Raw genomic sequence first — 24,776 nt, 5'->3', positions numbered from 1 at the left:
TGCAGGAGGATTTGCTAAATGTTTTCCAGAGAAATTGCAAGCGGATTTTATTTTGGGTACCGAACTGACTGACGTATCTCAAACAGAAAGCTATACCAAAAATGCTGTTCAGTCCCAATTTCTAGGGCTATTATGAGAGAAATAATGAGGGCTGTAATAGCTTAGATGCGTTCTGCAGATGAAGAATGACAGATTGCTAAAGATGGTCCTTTTTGACCAGCCGGCTAGGGCCAAACAAAAAGCGTAAAAGGGGATTTTTCCTCCTCAACACCTCGCTCTTTACGCTAAGTTTTTTTTTATTACTTTAAAAGGTAAAGTTGTAACAAAGAGCCAGCCTTTAGTGTAAAGAGTGAGGTGTTGAGGAGGAGGCATCCCCTTTCATATAGAGAATGATTTCTGGTCGTTTTAAGTTTAAATGTTGCTCCTTACTTTCAGTTGGAAAATTTGTTTTTTATTTGATTTTTGATCATTTTGAAATAATGCCGGGAAATCCATGAGACAGTAATACAATCCATGAGACTTCCCAATAACCATTGGGCCAACTGTATATAAACACTGGTCAAAGTTTGTAACTTGCAGCCCCTCCCCTGGGGACTGTGAGGGAGTAAGTCATCCCCAAAGACATAGTTATAATGTTTTTCAACTATGCTGAACAAAATGGCCATCTCGAAATTTTGACCCTTTGACTTTGGGATAAAAAGAGCATGGGGGGTTAGGTGCCCTCCAATTTCTTTTGGTCACTTAAAAGGGCACTAGAACTTTTAATTTCCGTTAGAATGAGCCCTCTTACAACATTCTAGGACCACTGGGTCAATACAATCATCCCTGGGGGGGGGGGGAACAAATAAAGATACACCCATGATGGGTCTTCTGGCAAAAAATACGAAATTTCATATTTTTGTAGATAGAAGCTTGAAAATTCTACAATAGGGTTCTTTGATAGGTTGAATGCGATGGTGCGATTTTTGTTAAGATTGTATGACTTTTAGGAGGTGTTTCCCTGTTTTCCAAAATAAGGCAAATTTTCTCAGGCTCTTAACTTTTCATATGTAAGACTAAACTTGATGAAACTTATATATTTAAAATCGGCATAGAAATCCAATTCTTTTGATGTATCTATTAGTATCAAAACCCCAATTTTTAAAGTTTAAATGCTTTAAATAGAAAGTTTTTTCTACTGAACGTAAGGAGTAATATTAAAACCCAAAACAAACAGAAAAATTATTCTGTATAAAAAAAAACTTAATTTTCTATAAAATTTTAATTGATTTCAAATAATGCTAGTAAGTCTAGCTAGGAAAGTTTTTCAGGAGAATTCTCTTTAGCATACATTTTTTTAAACAGACTAAGCTCTATTTCTGATTATTATAATCTGATTCTGATTACAACGTATGCTTATAAAACAAGTACTTTTGAATACTATTTATCTATCACTCAGATAAAAAAAAAAAAAACACAAAAAGATAATTAATTTTGAGTCAAAAGTGTATATCGGCTCATTTCCTAGTAAAGTATGCAAAGTGGAAATATATACTAACTGAAAATTAAGTTAGTAACAAATGATTCAGCAAATTGGTATAAAGACCTATCCTTCTGTAGGGATAACTACATCTGGTAGACTTAAACAGGATAAATAAGATCTAAGAGATGAAAATAGTCATCACTTTGTTTTGATATTAAATTAAAAAAAAACTTTTCAACTGAAGGTAAGGAGAAACATTAAAATTCAAAACAAACAGAAAATATTATATAAATGAAGAAGGTTCATACCCTCGTCAATACCTTACTCTGTACGCTAGAGTTCGAATTTTTTTCAATTCTTTATGAATGACCCCTGAGCCACAAAGACCGTTTAATTATAATAAATAGCTCTTTTGAAGGTAATAAAAAAACTAAAGAAATCAGTAGCACTTTCAAGTTTTAATGTCGCTTCTTGATTACAGTTAAAAATGGTTTTTTTTTTAATTTAATTTCTGAAGGTTTTGAATTTATGCATGCTTTAATTTTGGCTTAACGCACATAAATAATTAAAACGCATTTTTGCTAAATGACTTTCTCATAGTTTTGATCGGATGATTTTGATAAAAAAAGGGAGTGGGGGAGGAGGCCTAGCTACCCTCCAATTTTTGGTTACTTAAAAATGCAACTAGATTTTTTTATTTTTTGTCCGAACATTTTTGTTAGTAACAAACATACATACGCGGGGCTCATGGACTAATACGCTTTGCTCTATAGGTAATGTTATCTGTAATAAAGCCCACTTTAAGCATTTTTAGTTTGCCCCATTGAGGAGAAGGCTCAACCAACTCATTAATAAAATGTTTCAGAATTTCCTTGAAACCGCGACAATCAATAAATTCATGTTTATTTCCTCCTCAAATCAATAAAAAGAATGTAGCAAAGCTTACCTTGAGCCCAAAGAAATGATCTGAGATAACCAAGGTTGTCGTTGTTATTGCATTGGAAGTAATACAATCCCCTGAGCCTCTAGTTGAGTTAGTACTAAATACGCAGGTTGAGAAGTTATAGACTGTATAGGCTGTTGTTGTCCTTGGTTGGGTATAACATTCTGAGTACGGATTTTACAAGCAAGTACTTGCTGGGAGATATCACTATGTTGTTAACTGAGGTTGGGTGTTATTTGCTAGTATTAATAGCATGTAGGATGGAATGCCAAGATGAAATATTAATTGAACATGTCTGGCTGTTACTATATTTTAGCCAGCATCGATGACAATTCTGAGCATCATTTTTACCCAAGACCGGTTGAGGACAACCTTTTAGGAGAATATTAGACAGAGAAGGAATCACTTGCGCTTTGCTGATTACAAATCAGAATTTTCTGTTGGCACATTCTTTGCTGTTTGGTGATATTGCTGCACTGAAGAAAATGATTATTTCACAATTCTTGATGTATTGTCTGTGTTGCAATAGAGCATAGCTTCACATTTTTTAAGACTAGCGATCAGCACAGCACATTTTCACTCGTTCGAAACAACTGCAGACCTTGTCGAAACTGGGTGAATTCAGTTAATCATATTAATAAACTTCAAACTGATTCCTCTGGTCACTTTGCATTGATGTCTCCATCAGACAAAACGATTAATCCTCAAAACAAAAAACAATGATTGAGTTTCTAGGAAATAGAAGCATGCGCCATGTTTCTAGCGATAAGATTGGAAATATGTGTCTGCCATGTCTTGTTTCCAAGAAATCTGTAATTAGACAAAATGAAAATTACAACGTAAGCTTATAAAACCAGTAATTTCGAACGCTATTTATCTATCACTCAGATAAAAGAAACACAAAAACGATAATTAATTTTGAGTCAAAAGTGTCTATCGGCTCATTTCCTAGTAAAGTATTCAAAGTGGAAATATATACTTCCTGAATTTGAAGTTAGTAACAAATGAGTCAGTAAATCAAACAGTTCGTGGTAACGAACTGTAGTAAGGAGCGACCCGGCTCAATAGTAAACGAAACTCTAAAAAACGGAATTTCGATGCTAAAAGATATATCAAAAGAATCGGATTTTTATGTTGATTTCAAATATATAAGTCATCAAGTTTAGTTATTGTCATCAAAAGTTACGAGCCTGAGAAAATTTGCCTTATTTTGGAAAATAGGGGTTAACACCCCCTAAAAGTCATAGGATCTTAACAAAAATTACACCATCGCATTCAGCGTATCAGAGAACCCTATAGAAAAAATTTCAAGGTCCAATCTACAAAAACGCAGAATTTCGTATTTTTTGCCAGAAGACAAATCACGGGTGCGTGTTTATTTGTTTTTGTTTTTGTTTTTTTTTTTCCCAGGGGTCATCGTATCGACCAAGTGGTCCTAGAGCGTTGCAAGAGGGCTCATTCTAACGGAAATGAAAAGTTCTAGTGCCCTTTTTAAGTGACCAAAAAAATTGGAGGGCACCTAGGCCCCCTCCCATGCTCATTTTTTCCCAAAGTCAACGGATCAAAATTTTGAGATAGCCATTTTGTTCCGCATAGTCGAAAACCATAATAACTATGTCTTTGGGGATGACTTACCCCCCACAGTCCCTGGGGGAGGGGCTGCAAGTTACAAACTTTGACCAATGTTTACATACAGTAATGGTTACTGGGAAGTGTACCGACGTTATCAGGGGGATTTTTTTGGTTTGGGTGTGGGGTTCAGGGGAGGGGGCTATATGGGAGGATCTTTCCTTGGAGGAATATTTCATGGGGGAAGAGAAATTCAATGAAAAGGGCGCAGGACTTTCTAGCATTACTATAAAAAAAACAATCAAAATATAAACATGAAAAAGTTTTTTCAATTGAAAGTAAGGAGAAGCACTAAAACTTAAAAAGGAACAGAGATTATTACGCATAAAAATACTTTAGCATAAAGAGCGAGGTATTTAGGAGGAGATAAACACTTCACTCTTTATGCTAATTTTTTTTTTAAATAATTTCAACTATTTATTCTACGGCCTTTCTGATTCAGGGGTCATTCTTAAAGAATTGGGATAAAACAAGATTTAGTGTGAAGAGCAAGGTATTAACGAGGGGACCAACCCCCTCATATATATAATCAAAAATATAAGAATATAAAAGTTTGTTACGTAAGTTAATTCTTAAGTTACGTATTTTTTTTTTACTAATGAAAACGTTCGTTAAAAATAAAAGATCTAGTTGCCTTTTTAAGTAACCGAAAAACTGGAGGGCAACAAGACCTCCTTCCCCACCCCTTATTTCTCAAAATCGTCTGAACAAAACTAAGAGAAAGCCATTTAGCCAAAAAAAGAATTAATATGCAAATTTCATGTTAATAGTTTATGTACGGAGAGCCAAAATCAGTCATGCATTAATTAAAAAACTTTCAGAAATTAAATAAAAAAAACAAGTTTTTTTAAATGAAAGTAAGGAGCGACATTAAAACTTAAAACGAACAGAAATTACTCCGTATATGAAAGGGTTTTTCCTCCTCGACACCCCGCTCCTTGCGCTAAAGTTTGATTCTTTCTCGCAACTCTACTTTTTAAAACAATAAAAAACTTTAGCGTAGTTTTTTCAGGTTTTTCAAGTTTTTCAGGAAAATTCTCTTTAGCATACTTTTATTTGAAACAGACTAAGCTCTATTTCTGATTATTATCCTAGCTTAAATATATTCGTTGCTGGACGTCTACTAATTAGAAAACAGTCTGGTAAGAATAAGTGGTATCAATTTCAGGTGTTCTCATTTCCAAGGACCAGACTGTCTAGTCGTTCCCTCAAGCAGGTGTCTATGCATATAATACCAAAATTTGTTGCTTTTTGGAATGGTTGTTTTGTTAATGTACAGTGAAAATAATAATCCAAAATTAAGAAAAGCAATGGGAGTAAGATTTATATACCTCTGAGAACTGATAACTTTTTTATTGATATATATTTTTGAAATGACTTATTCATACTAGATGTTCATTTACAAGTTTTTAACCTATCTTGGGATCCTTGTTCGAAAAGGGAGATTGAATTTGTCAAGGCTTGGAGGCTTAATCCTCCTGTCTGTTAAATGAACACAGATCCATAATTGAAGCTTCGATCATTCCTATCTTACATTCCATTGGTGTAAAAGGGTAATTTAATTTATTCATTTGTCTTGTTTTTTTCTATAAGAATTTTTTTTGTCCAGCAGAATAGGTATTGATCTTCTTAAATTCAAATTTCACAAACAGAAAGTTTCTAGATTAAAGTTTAGACTAAAATTTAGCAGAGATACTCTTGATGCAGATGTTTATGGTTTAATCATATTGGTTATCTATCTGTTTAGATATATAATGTTTAGATCTGTTAAGATATCTATCCGTAATGTTTTTTGGGTACAAGGCAAAGAGGAAACTATGACGAAATCTATATTACTGGCTATATTGAAAGTAACGGGATGTCAACACCTGTAGATATATCGAACCTGCAAAAATCCTGCGAACCAGCAAATGCATGCAAAATATTGTCGGTTTTTTTTTATATTTTAACAGCTTCTAGTCTGTTGAAACATGCTTGATATTTTTTCAGTCAGTAAACATTCAATGAATGAACTATATTTTAATCTTTTTTTGTCAGAATTGCTGACAAGACAAATTCTGTCTGAATGAAATAGAGTAATATGTCTGGGGGGAAACCCCATATGCTTATATTGCATATATGCCATATGCAATATTTACAAATATATTGAATGAGACGTATCCTCTTAGAAAACTTAAAAGGGGTAGAATGAAATTCCCAAAGAAACCATGGATTACACAGGGTATTCTAGATTCTTTAAGTTGATAGTATAAAAAAGCTAAAAAACTAAAAAAAGAAAAAAAAAGAAAAAAAGAAAAAAAAATTGAAAAATAAAGGAGAAAACAAAACTAAAAAAAATAAAAAAAATAAAAAGAAAAAAAACTAAAAAAAACAAAAAAAAACTAAAAAAAAGTAAAAACCAAAAAAAAAACTAAAAAGAAAAAAGGGGAAAAATACAAAAATTTATTTCATCATATACCATTTCAAAAACGAATGTATATAAAGACCGGGACACCGGGATATAAATGACGACCGGGACACAGGGAATATAAATGACGACCGGGACACAGGGACACAACTACAACGGGGACGCCGGGGGGCACAGGGGGATATAAATGACGACCGGGACAGGGAATGGTCGATTAGCAATCACCATCAACAAAGCTCAAGGGCAATCATTAGAATCATGAGGTATAGATCTGAATACGGATTGTTTTCCCATGGACCATTATATGTTGCATGTTCAAGAGTCGGTAAACCTGACAATCTATTTATATGCAAAGACAATGGGACAGCAAAGAATGTTGTATATTCGCAAGTTTTACGTAGTTAAAAACATATATATATATATATATATATATATATATATATATATATATATATATATATATATATATATATATATATATATATATATATATATATATATATATATATATATTAACAGGTGGGACATAGGGACACAACTACAATGGCGCGTAACTAATATGGCACGTAACGACTTACGCGCGCGGGGGGGCTTGGGGGGGGCACGAAGCGCCCCCATCAACTAGGTGCTGGGGTGGCGCGAAGCGCCACCCCAACAGCTAGTATATATATATATATATATATATATATATATATATATATATATATATATATATATATATATATATATATATATATACATATGGCGCCATATTAGTTACGCGCCATTGTAGTTGTGTCCCTGTGTCCCACCTGTGAATATAGATAGATTTATATATGTGTTTCAAACTACGTAAAAATTGCGAATATACAACATTCTTGGCTTTCCCATTGTCTGTCCATATACAAAGCCGTATGTACTAATAATGACGTCATATGCAAACGCTCTTTTTACAAACAAACAAACATGCATACACACAACTCGTTTTTATATAAATAGATAGATAGATAGATACAATACAAATTAACTACGTAAAACTTGTGAATATACAACAGTCTTCGCTGTCCCATTGTCTGTGCGTATAAATAGATTGTCAGGTTTACCGACCCTCAAAGATGCAACATACAATTGTACTTTGGTAAAGCAATCTGTATTAAGATCTATACCGCATTTTTCTAGTGATTGCCCTTGAGCTTTGTTGATGGTGGTTGCAAATGCTAATCGAATTGGGAATTGCAATCTTTTAAATTGAAAAAGCAGATCCGTTGGAATCATGGGAATGCGAGGAATAAGAACAGCCTCACCCTCATAAGGCCCTGTCAAGATTGTGGCCTCTATTAGGTTTTCCATTGTTTTTTTTTACGGCAAGTCGCGTGCCATTGCAAAGCTTTGGTGGGTTGATATTTCTTAAAAGTATTATTGGTACGCCTATTTTTAGTTGTAGCACGTGTGGTGGAAACCCTGAAGGATCTATGGAATTTAAAAATTCAGATGGATAATTAACCGCTTCATTTGGTTCCAAAATACAAATTAACTGCGTAAAACTTGCGAATATACAACATTCTTCGCTGTCCAATTGTCGCTGCATATAAATAGATTGTCAGGTTTACCGACCCTCGAACATGCAACGTACAATTGTCCATGGGAAAAACAATCAGTATTAAGATCTATACCACATTTTTCTAATGATTGACCTTGAGCTTTGTTAATGGTGATTGCAAATGCTAATCGAATTGGGAATTGCAATCTTTTAAATTGAAAAGGCAGATCCGTTGGAATCATGGGAATGCGAGGAATAAGAACAGCCTCACCCTCAAAAGGCCCTGTCAAGATTGTGGCCTCTATTAGGTTTTCCATTGTTTTTTTTACGGCAAGTCGAGTGCCATTGCAAAGCTTTGGTGGGTTTATATTTCTTAAAAGTATTATTGGTACGCCTATTTTTAGTTGTAGCACGTGTGGTGGAAACCCTGAAAGACCTATGGAATTTAAAAATTCAGATGGATAATTAACCGCTTCATTTGGTTCCAAAACTGTGTCGACTGACTTGTAAAGGACTGCCTGGTCTCGAATCTTGGTCAAAACAATATTGTTGATTTCGTGGACGTCTATATTGTTGGGTGCGAGAATCGCTCTTTCACTTAGCCATTTATTATTTTTATAATTTTTTAGAATATTCGGAAATACTTTTTCAATCAATTCATTTTTGGACGTCACTAAATTACAGAAATCAGCAGGTAGTTGTATACGTCCTGAAATTGAGTCTACTGGGAGCTTTCCGTTTCCCATTGCCAGCAATTGATCTGAAAATGTTTGACCAGAGTCATCGTTTTGCAATCGGACACGCATATTTGTAGTTAATTTTAATGTTTTTACGTGTGCCCATAAACTAGAATTTTTCAGGCAAGCATTCATTTCGTCTGCAGGAGTTGATCTAGGTATTATAGGTAATGTTTGCCTGAAATCTCCCGCAAGCAATATTAATCTGCTGCCAAAGGGTCTCGACTTCCCTCGCAAATCTTTCAAGCATTGATCCAGAGCCTCGAGCAATTTTTTGTGTGCCATTGTGCACTCATCCCAAATAATAAGTTTGCATTGCTGCAATACTTTACCCATCCCAGATGATTTGGAAATATTGCACGTGGGAGTTTCTGTAGAATGCAAGTTCAGAGGCAATTTCAAAGCGGAATGAGCAGTTCTTCCACCAGGCAGCAATGTTGCGGCTATTCCGGACGACGCAATTGCCAACGCTATATCATTGTTTGATCGAATTGATGCCAGAATCAGTTTTATCACAAACGTTTTACCAGTACCTCCTGGCGCATCCAAAAAGAAAATTTCTCAAACGTTGTTATCGACACAATGCATTATCGTATCATAAATGTCTTTTTGTTCCGACGTTAACTTGGAAATGTTATTTTGTACATACGACAAGAGATCACTCGTACTGTAACTTTGTTCACGATCCAATTCTACACATGTCGAAACAGCAGCGATACGGTTAGGTGAAGGCATTCCCAAATCCTGAAGAGGTTTGTTTGCCAAACGTACGCACAAATCTTCTATAACAACTAAAGTGTAGTTATAAATTTCTGATGTAAAATCAAAAGTCATATCTGACGTCTCTAACTGTTTTCGATGGAGTATATCTTCGGACATTTTTGACTTATATTTTTCCCATAACTCTGTAGGAGCTGATAGAGAGCAAGTTGTTAAAATGATGCCAAACAATGCACGAATTTGACTTGGGGTTGACGTTTCGCAAGCGTCATTGATGCAGTTATCCCAGTGTTGGTCATTCTCCAATAAATTCAGAGCTTGGCATGCACTACGGTAAGTGTCATGTATAGTACCATTTACAGTCCTCAAATACTCAAAGGATGTCGGACCGGGTACATTCACCAAAAGCAGGCGTAGAAAGAAGCATTCATGTTGATTGGGGTGAACGGTGTAGAGTCTTCCTATCGTGGTATCTTTGAAGATGGTATAAACACTTCAAGTTTTACAATGTAGTTTATCAGTGATTTCAACTTTTGCCGGAAGACACGGGCCGTAATGTCATGCCTATGAACCGCCGATTGTCCTTGAAGTAAAAGCTGCAGTATCTCGTCCCAAGATTGATTACATGTAAATGTAACAAATAAATCTGGACGACCATAGAGACGAACATACGCAATAGCATCTTGAGCATATTCATGCATATGACGGGGACTGCCAGCATATGACGAAGGTAAAATTGTTAATCTTCCAACGTTTGTGGTATTACCGTCATTTATAACTGCATCTCGCAAATGAATGTATTGTTCAGAGCGGAGCTTGGTCTGATTCAGGCGGATATATAGCAAACGTTCTGATTCAATTTTAGCATACATATCAACGACGAATTGGTGAAACAATTCACGGCATTTTAAAATATAATTTTCTTCATCCTGCCGAATCGTTAGTCTATAGGAATAATAATGCATTGCACTGCATTTCTTATTCATTTCTTTGTTAGTGGCTGGATTCATCAATTTAATATTAAAGTGATAGCCGTCGGCTCCATCCCAAAAAATGATAGGATATTGTAGGGCATCGTAGCATCGATCAAGCCTGTTTCCTTGCTGTTCTTTTGATTCCTCGGCACGCCTTCTTTTTTCACTTTCTCTTTTAGCAGCAAGTCTGCTTTCGCGTTGCTCTGGTAGTTCCTCGGCACGCTTTCTTTTCTGACTTTCTCTATCAGCAGCAAGTTTTTTGGCATAGACTCTTTGAGCATCTTCATCGGCTTTTGCCATGGTAAGTTCATCAGTCATTGTAAACTTAAACATTAATAGATTTCTACGTGAACATATGTCTTAAATATCTTGAATGACGTCACCGTCAAAGCAAAAATGACGACAACTAATTTCATGACGTCAGTCAACACAGAAACATGACGTCACCTGATCCACAGACAGACACACAGACAGACAACTTATTTTTATATGCATAGATATATATATTCACAAGTGGGACATAGGGGCACAACTACAATGGCGCGTAACTAATATGGCGTGTAACGACTTACGTGCGCGAGGGAGCTTGGGGGGTGGCGCGAAGCGCCACCCTAACAGCTATTATATATATATATATATATATATATATATATATATATATATATATATATATATATATATATATATATATATATATATATATATATATATATATATATATATATTGCCTAAACAAAAAAAAATAATAAATCAGTACATAAATCACTAGGTTATTGAAGAAATTCACTAAATTGACCTAAGAATCACTAAAAGCTAGTGTCTTTTTTCACCGGGTGGTAACCCTGGGCTCGTGTTCAGCATCACAACTCCCCGTCAAGATCACGAAATATTTTATATCGTATCTTAACTACAGTGAATAAGTCTAGCTCACCCTCCAAGAAAAATTCCTTCAAATGACAGGAAAGTTTTTCAGGAAAATTCTCTTTAGCATATTTTTTTTAAACAGACTAAGCTCTATTTCTGATTATTATCCTAGCTTATATATATTCGTTGCTGGACGCCTACTAAGTGGTAGTCTTGATTTGAATCTTATTTAAGTAACCGAAAGCAAATTATGGTGATTGGGTGTTTACTTCCGTGACTAGTGCGGTAACTGTCGGACTACCCCAGGGTTAGATTCTGGGTCTTCTTCTCTTCTATATTTATTTAATAAACCTCATTTGGAGTTTTTTTTTTTTTTCGTGTTTTAGCTTTTTTTAGAGGAGGGTCAACCAGAAATGGACGCTCTTCTCTAATAATGACAAAGAAACAGTATGCGATTATCAGATTCTTGCTATATGCAGTAATACGGAAATTAGAGCACTTGGAACGAAAGTAAACATTTACCAATACTGATATTTTGAGCTCATTTATAAAATGTTTCGGGATTTCCTTCGGACCAGGACAATCAATAAATTCATGTTTACTCCCTCCTCAAATCAGTAAAAAGAATGTAGCAAAGCTTACCTTGAGCCCAAAGAAATGATCTGAGATAACCAAGGTTGTTGTGGGTATTGCATCGGAAGTAATACAATCCCTGAGGCTCTAGTTGAGTTTGTACTAAATACGCAGGTTGAAAAGTTATAGACTGTATAGGCTGTTGTTGTCCTTGGTTGGGTATAACATTCTGAGTACGGATACTACAAGCAAGTACTTGCTGGGAGATATCACTATGTTGTTAACTGAAGTTCGGTGTTATTTGGTAGTATTAATAGCATGTAGGATCGAATGCCAAGATGAAGTATTAATTGAACATGTCTGGCTGTTACTATATTTTAGCCAGCATCGATGACAATTCTGAGCATCATTTTTACCCAACACCGGTTGAGGACAACCCTTTAGGAGAATATTAGACAGAGAAGGAATCACTTGCGCTTTGCTGATTACAAATCAGAATTTTCTGTTGGCACATTCTTTGCTGTTTGGTGATATCGCTGCACTGAAGAAAATGATTATTTGACAATTCTTGATGTATTGTCTGTGTTGCAATAGAGCAAAGCTTCACATTTTTAAGACTAGCGATCAGCACAGCACATTTTCACTCATTCGAAACAACTGCAGACCTTGTCGAAACTGGGTGAATTCAGTTAATCATATTAATAAACTTCAAACTGATTCCTCTGGTCACTTTAAATTGATACCACATCAAACAAAACAAAAAACAATATGACCCTCATTCAGCAAGCTAAATTTCTTTTCTATGATTGAATTTCTAGGAAAGTCTAGGAGTTTCTAGGGCCATGTTTCTAGCGATTAGTTTGGAAATATGTGTCTGCCAAGTCTTGTTTCCAAGAAATCTGTAATTAGACAAAATGATAATTACAACGTATGCTTATAAAACCAGTAATTTTGAATGCTATTTATCTATCACTTAGATAAAAAAAAAAAAAAAAACACAAAAAAGATAATTAATTTTGAGTCAAAAGTGTATATCGGCTCATTTCCTAGTAGAGTATGCAAAGTGGAATATATACTTCCTGAATTTGAAGTTAGTAACAAATGATTCAGCAAATTGGTATATAGACCTATCCTTCTGTAGGGATAACTACATCTGGTAGACTTAAACAGGATAAATAAGATCTAATAGATGAAAATAGTCATCACTTCGTTTCGATATTAAATTAAAAAAAAAAACTTTTCAACTGAAAGTAAGGAGCAACATTAAAATTCAAAACAAACAGAAAATATTATATAAAGGAGAGGGTTCATACCCTTGTCATTACCTTACTCTGTACGCTAGAGTTCCAATTTTGTTTCAATTCTTTAAGAATGACCCCTGAGGCACAAAGACCGTTTAATTAGAATAAATAGCTCTTTTGAAGGTATTGAAAAAAACTAAAGAAATCAGTAGCACTTTTAGTTTTAATGTCGCTTCTTAATTACAGTTAAAAAATAGTTTTTTTTTAATTTAATTTCTGAACGTTTTGAATTAATGCATGTTTTGATTTTGGCTTACCGCACATGAATAATTAAAACGAAATTTGCCTATTTTTTTTTTGCTAAATGACTTTCTCATAGTTTTGATCGGATGCTTTTGATAAAAAAAAGGGGGCGGGGGAGGAGGCCTAGCTGCCCTCCAATTTTTGGTTACTTAAAAATGCAACTAGATTTTTTTATTTTTTGTACAAACATTTTTGTTAGTAACAAACATACATACCTTAGGAATTAACTTGCGTAACGAAGTTCTTTATTTGTGTATTTTTGTTACGAATATGAGGGGGTTTGCCCACTCGTCAATACCTCGCTTTTCATACCAATGCTTGAATTTTATCCCAAATTTTTAACAATGACCCCTGAATCACAAAGGCCGTGGAATAAATAGTTGAAATTACTAAAAACACTTTAGCATAAAGAGCAAGGTATTTTGGAGGAGACGAACCCCCTTATATACGTAATATTTCATGGTCGTTTTAAATTTTAATGCTACTCAATACTTCCTGGTGCAATTTTTTTAATTTATTTCCTATTGTTTCTTTTTAAACAATGCTAGAAAATCCTAATACCCCTTCATGGAAATTCTCTTCCCCCATGATAAATTCCCCCATGGAAAGATCCTCCCACGTAACCCCCTCCCCCAACCCACTCTCACCCTAACGCAAATAAGCCCCCCTGAAAACGGCTGTACACTTCATAATAGCCATTACTATGTAAACAACGGTCAAAGTTTGTAACTTGCAGTCCCTCCCCGGGGACTGTGGGGGATTAAGTCGTCCCCAAAGATATAGTTATTAGGTCTTAACTAAGTTTCACAGAATGGCTTTCTCAAAATTTTGATCCGGTCACTTGGTAAAAATAAACGTGGGAGGGGTCTAGGTGCCCTCTAATTATTTGGTCAATTAAAAAGTGCACTAGAACTTTTAATTCCCGTTAGAATGAGCCCTCTTGCAACAATCATCCCTGGGAAGAAAAAAAAACAACAAATAAACACGCATCCGTGATTTGTCTTCTGGCAAAAAATACAAAATTTCACATTTTTATAGGGGCTTGAAACTTTTACAGTAGGGTTCTGTGATACGCTGAATCTGATGGTGTGATTTTTGTTAAGATTCTATTACTTTTAGGGGGTGTTTCCCCCTATTTTCTAAAATAAGGCAAATTTTCTCAGGCTCTTAACTTTTGATGGGTAAGACAAATCATGATGAAACTTACATATTTAAAATCAGCATTAAAATTTGATTATTTTGATATAACCATTGGTATCAAAATTCCGTTTTTTAGAGTTTCGGTTGCTATCGAGCCGGGTCACTCCTTACTACAGTTCGTTACCATATATATATATATATATATATATATATATATATATATATATATATATATATATATATATATATATATATATATATATATATATATATATATATATATATATATATATATATATATATATATATATATATATATATATATATATATATATATATATATATATATATATATATATATATATATATATATATATATATATATATATATATATATATATATATATATATATATGTGTGTGTGTGTGTGTGTGTGTCTGATTAATGCATTAAAAAAAATAAGCTTTTTCAACTGAAAGTAAGGCGTAACATTAAAACCCAAAACAAACAGAAAAACTATTCCGTGTATGAAGAGAGTGTCCCCCTCCTCAATGCCTTGCTTTTCACACTAAATTTTTCACTTCTAAAAAATCTAAGAAAAACTTGGCTTTTAAGTTCCAATTGATTTAAAAAAATACTGGTAAGTGTGGCTCACCCTCCAAGAAAATTTCCCTCTAATGACGGGAATATTTTTCAGAAAAATTCTCTTTAGCATACTTTTATTTGAAACAGACTAAGCTCTATTTCTGATTATCGTCCTAGCTTAAATATATTCGTTGCTGGACGCCTACTAAGCGGAGAACAGTCTGGTAAGGATAAGTGGTGTCAACTTCAAGTGTGTTAATTTCCAAGGACCAGACTGTCTAATTGTTCACACAAGCAGGTGTCTATGCATATAATACCAAAATTTGTTGCTTTTTGGAATGCTTGTTTTGTTAATGTACAGTGAAAATAATAATGCAAAATTAAGAAAAGCAATGGGAGTAAGATTTATATACCTCTGAGAACTGATAACTTTTTGATTGATATACATTTTTGAAATGACTTATTCATACTAGATGTTCATTTACAAGTTTTTAACCTATCTTGGGATCCTTGTTCGAAAAGGGAGATTGAATTTGTCAAGGCTTGGAGGCTTAATCCTCATGTCTGTTAAATGAACACAGATCCATAATTGAAGCTTCGATCATTTCTATCTTACATTCAATTCGTGTAAAAGGATAATTTCCTTTATTTATTTGTCTTATGTTCAATAAGAATTTTTTTTGTCCAGAAGAATAGGTGTTGTTCTTGATGCAGATGTTTGTGGTTTAATCATATTAGTTAATGATAAAGAAATGCATAGATGTATCGTTTTCTAATCAACTGTTTCTCATACCTGTAGAGGGTCCATATAGTTTTCCTCTCTTTTGTTAAACACATTATTTTTGTTTAGGAGTTATTTCCGTAATCTGTTTAGTTTTTCCCTTGCTCGTGAGCTTTACTTTGCTTCTAAACAATTTTTACTTAAATCAATGCTTTGACATCCGTTTGGGGGGGGGGGGGCATTGAACATATTTGTTATAACTTCAATTACAAATGCAAAAGTTACCATTTACAGGGTATCTCAAATCAGGAAAGGTTCACTCTGGATTCTTATATCATTAAATTTATCCCGTTTAAACTTACCTCCTTCATTGCTGCTGCAGAAAATAATGTCCTTACAGAAAATATACGAAAATGAAGTTTCCTATTTTACCCAATAAGTTGTTCTGGAAATTAACTTGGACTGCTAAAGTCGGAACTATATTGTCATGGAAGTTAAATATTGATCTTAAGTATGTAAAGAATTAGTCCAATTAAATCATTTGATATGAGATGCTAACCATCTCGTAGTAAAACCAAGATCATCTAGTTAGGTCCTAAAGCCTAACTACGCGATTTTTTAGGTACAAGGCAAAGAGGAAACTATGATGAAATCTATATTACTGGCTATATTGAGTGTTGGGATGTCGTCACCTGTAGACACATCAAACCTCATAGATCTGCATGCAAAATATTGTTGGTTTTTTATATATTTTAACAGCTTCTAGCCTGTTGAAACATGCTTGATATTTTTTAGTCATAAACATTCAATGAATGAACTATTTTTCAATTATTTTTTTGTCAGAATTGCTGACAAGACAAATTCTGTCTGAATGAAATAGAATAATGTGTCTGGGGGGAAACCTGTAACACTGATTTTGATTACCGAGAGTTATTACTACAGCAAATACTATTTTCGCTCTTCACCCTACATGTATTTAATTTACCAGTGACGAAACTGTCAAATTAACAAACTCTGATTGTGCATATTACCTCTAGGGGCCATTATGGCATACTGCCATTCTTGGGTACGAAAAAACGTTCTAGGTAGGTCATGCTTTTGGTAAAACTTGCTTTATCATTTAATGAGAATGTTTTTATTAAGGAGATAGAGAATTCAATTGAGAAATTTAATAATGATCATAAATATAAAGTAGTAATGGATGATTTCAATATTGACCATATTAAAAGTACAAGCCGTCTAGATTTTTTTAATTCGATGATTTCATCATTCTACTACTCCCTGTTAACTATTCCTACACGAGTCTGCGCTGATCGATAATATATTTGTGGATGGAAGGGTACTTGAAAGCTCATATGCTAATCTTTTACTTATGGATAGATCCATCACCTTTTTTCTTAGTAAAATAAAAAATATCTTATATGATTATAAATAAGGTTGGTTAATAAATAAAACATTTTTTCGTGAATTAAGAAAAAATAACTTAAAAAATAAATTTGAGATAGAAATGGGCGATGGAGATTTTACTCCAGTTTCTGAAGAAGATAACCAGTCGCTTGCGTATGATATTTTTGTTGCAATATTTACAAAGATATTGAATGAGACGCTGTCTCTTAGAAAACTTAAAAGGGGTAGAACGAAATACCCAAAGAAACCAAGGATTATACAGGGTATTCTAAATTTTTTAAGTTCAAAAAATTAATTGTATAAAATATACCTAGATTAGCCATCGGTCATTAATTTTCGGCAATTTAAAAAATACCGGAATCTAACTGGTTGAAACGGAAAGCTGAAAAGATATATTTACAATATGGGTTTATGAAGCATAAATGTGATGTGGAAAAAAACATGGAAAACGGTAAATTCACTCCTGGGTCAGAAGGGTAAAATAAAAGTTAATAATAAATTACAATCAGAGGGGGGGACTTTGACTACCCCAAAGGATGCTGCGAATTATTTATATGAATATATTTCTAGTGAGGGAGCGAAACTTGGCGATGATGCTCGAAAAAGAATTAAGCGGCCTCCCTAAATAGTTCAGTCGGAAGTTCCAGTAGAAAATCAGTTGGGTTTTAATGCTTGTACTATAAATGAAGTGAGTGAAATGCAATGAAATTCAAGTGGTGTAGACCAAATTTCTTTTAAGATTGCTGAATCCGTTAAATCAATTATAACACCAGTTTAATGTAATTTGATTAATAAATCTATAGGAAAAGGAATTTTCCCAAAGTTTTGAAGGTCGCTAAAATAAAACCATGGCACAAAGGAGGTAAGAGAGACGAACCTTCAATCAAAAGGCCTATTTATATCCTCCCTTTCTTTCCAAAAATATATGAATGGTGATTAGATCCAGGCTAACTGATTACACTGAAAATAATAAAATTCTTGTAAATACTCAATTTGGTTTCAGAAAAAATAATTCCACAGAAATGGCAACTATTAAACTTGTTGACTGGGTAAATACGTCGTTTGAAGCGGGTCTGATTCCAGCTGCTTTATTCCTGGATTTGAAGAAGGCTTTTGACACGATTGAACATAAAAACAGTTATTACATGGGTTGGAAAAAATCGGTGTGACCGGGAAGGGGTTGTCTTAATTTGAATCTTATTTAAGTGACCGAAAGCAAATTGTGGTGAATGGGCGTTTACTTCTGTGACTAGTGCGGTAACTTGCAGACTACTCCAGTGTTCGATACTGGGTTCTCTTCTCATCTACATTTATTTAATAAACCTCGTTTGAGGCGTTTTTTTTTTAGTTTTTTTTAGAGGAGGGTCAACCAGAAATGGACATACTTCTCTAATAATGACAAGGAAACAATATGCGATCATCAGATTTTTGCTATATGCAGTAATACGCAATTTAGAGCACTTGGAAGAAAGTAAACATTTACAGATATAGATATTTTGAGCTCATTTATAAAATGTTTCGGAATTTCCTTAGGACCGCGACAATCAATAAATTGATGTTCACTTCCTCCTCAAATCAATAAAAAGAATGTAGCAAAGCTTACCTTGAGACCAAAGAAATGATCTGAGATAACCAAAATTGTCGTGGGTATTGCATCGGAAGTAATACAATCCCCTGAGGCTCTAGTTGAGTTTGTACTAACTACGCAGGTTGAGAAGTTATAGACAGTATAGGCTGTTGTTGTCCTTGGTTGGGTATAACATTCTGAGTACGAATACTACAAGTAAGTACTTGCTGGGAGATATCACCATGTTGTTAACTGAGGTAGGGTGTTACTTTAGCATGTAGGATAGAAGGCCAAGATGAAATATTACTTGGGCATGTCTGGCAGTTACTACATTTTAGCTAGCATCGATGACAATTCTAAGCGTCATTTTTACCCAACACCGGCTGAGGACAACCCTTTAGGAGAATATTAGCCAGAGATGGAATCACTTGCGCTTTGCTGATTACACATCAGAATTTTCTGCTGGCACATTCTTTGCTGTTTGGTGATAATGCTGCAATGAAGAAAATGATTATTTGACAATTCTTGATGTATTGTCTGTGCTGCAATAGAGCATAGCTTCACATTTTTAAGACTAGCGATCAGCACAGCACATTTTCACTCATTCGAAACAACTGCAGACCTTGTCGAAACTGGGTGAATTCAGTTAATCATATTAATAAACTTCAAACTGATTCCTCTGGTCACTTTAAATTGATACCACATCAAACAAAACAATTAATCCTCAAAACAATAAACAATATGACCCTCATTCAGCAAGCTAAATTTCTTTTCTATGATTGAGTTTCCAGGAAATTCTAGGAGTTTCTAGGGCCATGTTTCTAGCGATTAGATTGGAAATATGTGTCTGCCAAGTCTTGTTTCCAAGAGATCTGTAATTAGACAAAATGATAATTACAACGTATAGCCCATTACAAGCATAGCTTCTTGGGCCTATTAACTGATTTACTTTTGTAATAGTTTTCTTTAGTATTAATAAATTGATTGTTTGATTGATTGATTAAAACCAGTAATTTTGAATTCTATTTATCTATCACTCAGATAAAAAAAAAAACACAAAAAAGATAATTGATTTTGACTCAAAAGTGTATATCGGCTCATTTCCTAGTAAAGTATGCAAAGTGGAAATATATACTTCCTGAATTTGAAGTAAGTAACAAATGATTCAGCAAATTGGTATAAAGACCTATCCTTCTGTAGGGATGACTACATCTAGTAGTTATGGAAATGGTAGTTCTGGTAGTAAGTGGAAATATATACTTCCTGAATTTGAAGATAGTAACAAATGAGTCAGCAAATTGGTATCAAGACCTATCTTTCTGTAAGGATAATTAAATGAAAAAAATAAGTTTTTTTTAGCCGCAAGTAAGGAGCGACATTAAAACTTAAAACTAACAAAATTATTCCGTATATGAAAGAGGAGGGCTCTACCCTCCTCGACGCCCCACTCTTTGCGCTAAATTTTTTACTGTTCTAAAAAGTAGAGTTGAGAGAAAGAGTCAAACTTTAGCTCAAAGAACGTTGCGTTGAGGAGGAGACAGCCCCTTTCATATACGAATAATTTCTGTTCGTTTTAAGTTTTAATGTCACTCCTTACTTGCAGTTAAAAAAGGCTTTTTTTTTCTTTAATTTATGAACGTGTTTGAATTAATACATTTTCTTATTTTCGACTCACAACACAGGAAGAAACAAAACAAAATTTGCAAATTAATTTTTTTTGCAAAATGGCTTTCGCATAGTTTTGATCAGACGATTTTGATAAAAAAAAGAGGCAGGGGAGGAGACCTAGGTGCCCTTCAATTTTTGGTTACTTAAAAATGCAACTAGATATTTTTTACCAACCTTTTCGTTAGTAATAAACATACCTACCTTACGAATTAGCTTACGTAACGAACTTCTATATTTTCATATCTTTATTACATATATGTCGGGGTTTGCCCAATTGTCAACACCTTGCTCTTTACACTAAGGCCTGAATTTTGTCCAATATCTTTAAGAATGACCCCTGAATCACAAAGGCCATAGAAAAAATAGTTGTAATTACTAAAAATACTTTAGCGTAAAGAGCAAAGTATTGTGGAGGAAACAAACCCCCCTACATAAGTAATATTTTATGTTTGTTTTAATTTTTAATGCTGCTCACTACTTGCAGTTGAAAAAAAAATGTTTTTTTTTTCTCTTTTTTTTTTTAAATAATGCTAGAAAATCTTGCGCCCCCTTCATGAATGTTATCTTCCCTCATGAAAAATTCCTCCATGGAGGGATCCTCCGACGTAACCCTCTCCCATCGACCCATTCCCACCCCAACGCGAAAAAGTCACCCTGAAAATGTCTGTAGCCTACACTTCATAATAACCATTACTATATATGAACAATGGTCAAAGTTTGTAACTTACAGCCCCTCCCCCAGGAACGGTGGGGGATTAAGTCGTCCCCAAGGACATAGTTATTATTTTGACTATTCTGAACAAAATGGCTATCTCAAAATTTTGATCCTTTGACTTTATGATAAAAATGAGCGCGGAAGGGGGCCTAAGTAACCTCCCATTTTTTTCCCTTAAAAAGGGCACTAGAACTCTTATTTCGCATTATAATGAGCCCTCTCACAAATTCTAGGGCCACTGGGTTGATACGATCACCCCTGGAAGGAAAAAAAACAACAACAAATAAACACGCACCCGTGATCGGTCTTCCGGCAAAAAATACGAGTTTCACATTTTTGTAGATAGGAGATTGAAACTTCTACAGTGGGGTTCTCTGATACGCTGAATTCGATGGTGTGATTTTTGTTAACGTTCTATGACTTTTAGGGGGTGTTTCTCCCTATTTTCCAAAATAGGGCAAATTTTCTCAGGATCGTATCTTTTGATGGGTAAAACTAAATTGGATGAAACTTTTATATTTAAAATCAGGATAAAAATCTTTTTTTTTTTATATATCTAGTAGTATCAAAATTCTGTTTTTCAGTCTTTGGTTTACTATTGAGCCGAGTCGCTCCTTACTACAGTTCATTAACATGAACTGTGTGACTACATCTGATAGACTAACATAGGATAAATAAGATTAGAGAGATGAAATTACTTATCACATTGTTTTGATATTAAATATAGAAAAATTTCAACTGAAGGTAAGGAGCAACATTAAAATTTAAAAGAAATAGAACATATTATGTAAATGAGAGGATTCAAGTCCCTCCTCAATACCTTACTCTTTACGCTAGAGTTCGAATTATGTTTTAATTCTTTCAGAATGACCCCTGAACCACAAAGACTATTTAGAATAAATAGCTCTTTTGAATTTACTTTAAAAAAAAAAACAAAAAAAATCTGTAGCCTGAATTTGAGTCTTAAATATTATATTTTCATTATATTTTGCGATATTTCATTAGAATTAGTACGAGAAACAGATTCTACTTAGATGAAGAATAACACAGGCGTATAACAGACAAGTAACCTATCATATATATATATATATATATATATATATATATATATATATATATATATATATATATATATATATATATATATATATATATATATATATATATATATATATATATAGTATCCAGGGAGAATTAATAGTATCTATAAAATGTATCTCAACTTTATTTACCAGTGTTAAATCATCTCCACATTTTATACACTCACAAACTACAGACATGAATGTTTTTAGACAAACTCTAAATACAAACTAAAAATGATATGTGCACTTAAGAGATTTACCAGTGTAAGGTAGGGCAGACTAACCAATCAGAAAATGGAACCACAAACTAAATTTAAATTATTCACAAATTAAGAATCAATGGGTCAGGATTCAGGTAGCCAGTGCGATGAATCGTACAGAATATTAATACGAAGCCAAAATATTTTCTCTTGCAAAATCAGTATATTTCAATTGCCATTGAAACTGGGCTAACCTCTACGAGAAATTTTAAAGCGTGATTAAAATTAACTTACAGGTACATATATAAGTAATTACCTTAATTCGCACTTCGGAGCGATAAGGTCCAATGAATCTGTGTTGCTCCGTGAAAAAAAGGAAATATAAGAGCAAAAGGAACATTTCTTGGATGATGAGAGGAACGGACCCAATAGTCAATAGATTACAGCTATCTACCAGCACTTTTACAAGTAGATTAAATGCAAAAAAAACTCTTTCTCTCAATTCTACTTTATTAAACAATAAAAAACTTTAGCGTAAAGCGCGGGGCGTTGAGAGGGGAACTGCACCTTTCGAACACGGACTAATTTCTGTTCGTTTTAAGTTTTAATGTGGCTCCTTACTTTCAGTTAAAAAAACAATGTTTGATTTTGGCTCTCCGCACATAAATTATGAAAATGAAATTTGCATATTAATCCTTTTTTTGGCTAAGTGGCTTTTTTTTAGTTTTGATCAGACGATTTTGAAAAAAAAGGGAAAGGGGAGGAAGCCTAATAGGCCTCCAAGTTTTTGGTTACTTGAATAGGCAACTAGAACTTTTAATTTTTAACGAACGTTTTTATTAGTAAAAAATATACGTAACTTAAGAATTAACTTACGTAACGAACTTTTATATTCTTATATTTTTACTAGCTGTTGGGGTGGCGCTTCGCGCCACCCCAACACCTAGTTGGTGGGGCGCTTCGCGCCCCCCAAGCCCCCCCGCGCGCGTTAGTCGTTACGCGCCATATTAGTTACGCGCCATTGTAGTTGTCCCTGTGTCCCACCTGTGAATATAGATAGATTTATTTATGTGTTTCAAACTACGTTAAAATTGCGAATATACAACAATTTTGGCTTTCCCACTACTGGGAGCTTTCCGTTTCCGATTGCCAGCAATTGATCTGAAAATGTTTGACCAAAGTCATCGTTTTGCAATCGGACACGCATATTTGTAGTTAATTTTAATATTTTTACGTGTGCCCATAAATTAGAATTTTTCAGGCAAGCATTCATTTCGTCTGCAGGAGTTAAACTACGTAAAAATTGCGAATATACAACATTCTTGGCTTTCCCATTGTCTGTGCATATACAAAGCCGTATGTACTAATAATGACGTCATATGCAAACGCTCTTTTTACAAACAAACAAACATGCATACTTAACCGCTTCATTTGGTTCCAAAACTATGTCGATTGACTTGTAAAGGACTGCCTGGTCTCGAATCTTGGTCAAAACAATATTGTTGATTTCGTGGACGTCTATATTTTTGGGTGCGAGAATCACTCTTTCACTTAGCCATTTATTATTTTTATAATTTTTTAGAATATTCGGAAATACTTTTTCAATCAATTCATTTTTGGACGTCACTAAATTACAGAAATCAGCAGGTAGTTGTATACGTCCTGAAATTGAGTCTATCGTAACATAAATGTCTTTTTGGTTCGACGTTAACTTGGAAATGTTATTTTGTACATACGACAATAGATCACTCGTACTGTAACTTTGTTCACGATCCAATTCTACACATGTCGAAACAGCAGCGATACGGTTAGGTGAAGGCATTCCCAAATCCTGAAGAGGTTTGTTTGCCATACATACGCACAAATCTTCTATAATAACTAAAGTGTAGTTATAAATTTCTGATATAAAATCAAAAGTCATATTTGACGTCTCTAACTGTTTTCGATGGAGTATATCTTCGGACATTTTTGACTTATATTTTTCCCATAACTCTGTAGGAGCTGATGGAAAGCAAGTTGTTAAAATGATGCCAAACAATGCACGAATTTGACTTGGGGTTGACGTTTCGCACGCGTCATTGATGCAGTTATCCCAGTGTTGGTCATTCTCCAATAAATTCAGAGCTTGGCTTGCACTACGGTAAGTGTCATGTATAGTACCGTTTACAGTTCTCAAATATTCAAAGGATGTCGGACCGGGTACATTCACCAAAAGCAGGCGTAGAAAGAAGCATTCATGTTGATTGGGGTGACCGGTGTAGAGTCTTCCTATCGTGGTATCTTTGAAGAGGGTAGGTTCGCCGTCGACTGACTTACCCT

At 34.2% G+C, this 24,776-nt stretch overlaps 1 long non-coding RNA gene across 1 annotated transcript; it reads right to left on the bottom strand.

The window, feature by feature from the left end:
- Positions 1-1,620: 1,620 nt before the first annotated feature.
- Positions 1,621-24,747, bottom strand: LOC136043120 (uncharacterized). Its single transcript, XR_010621553.1, has 4 exons — positions 22,408-24,747; positions 18,829-19,664; positions 11,898-12,727; positions 1,621-3,215 (listed from the first exon to the last, which is right to left on the bottom strand). It is a non-coding gene; the product is annotated as an uncharacterized LOC136043120 (long non-coding RNA).
- Between the last annotated feature and the right edge of the window lie 29 nt (positions 24,748-24,776).

This window comes from Artemia franciscana, unplaced genomic scaffold (assembly GCF_032884065.1).
Source record: "Artemia franciscana unplaced genomic scaffold, ASM3288406v1 Scaffold_3048, whole genome shotgun sequence".
Taxonomy (NCBI): Eukaryota; Metazoa; Arthropoda; class Branchiopoda; order Anostraca; family Artemiidae; genus Artemia; species Artemia franciscana.
Note: the sequence above shows the minus strand (reverse complement) of the source record. Positions and strands in the feature narration are given on the sequence as shown.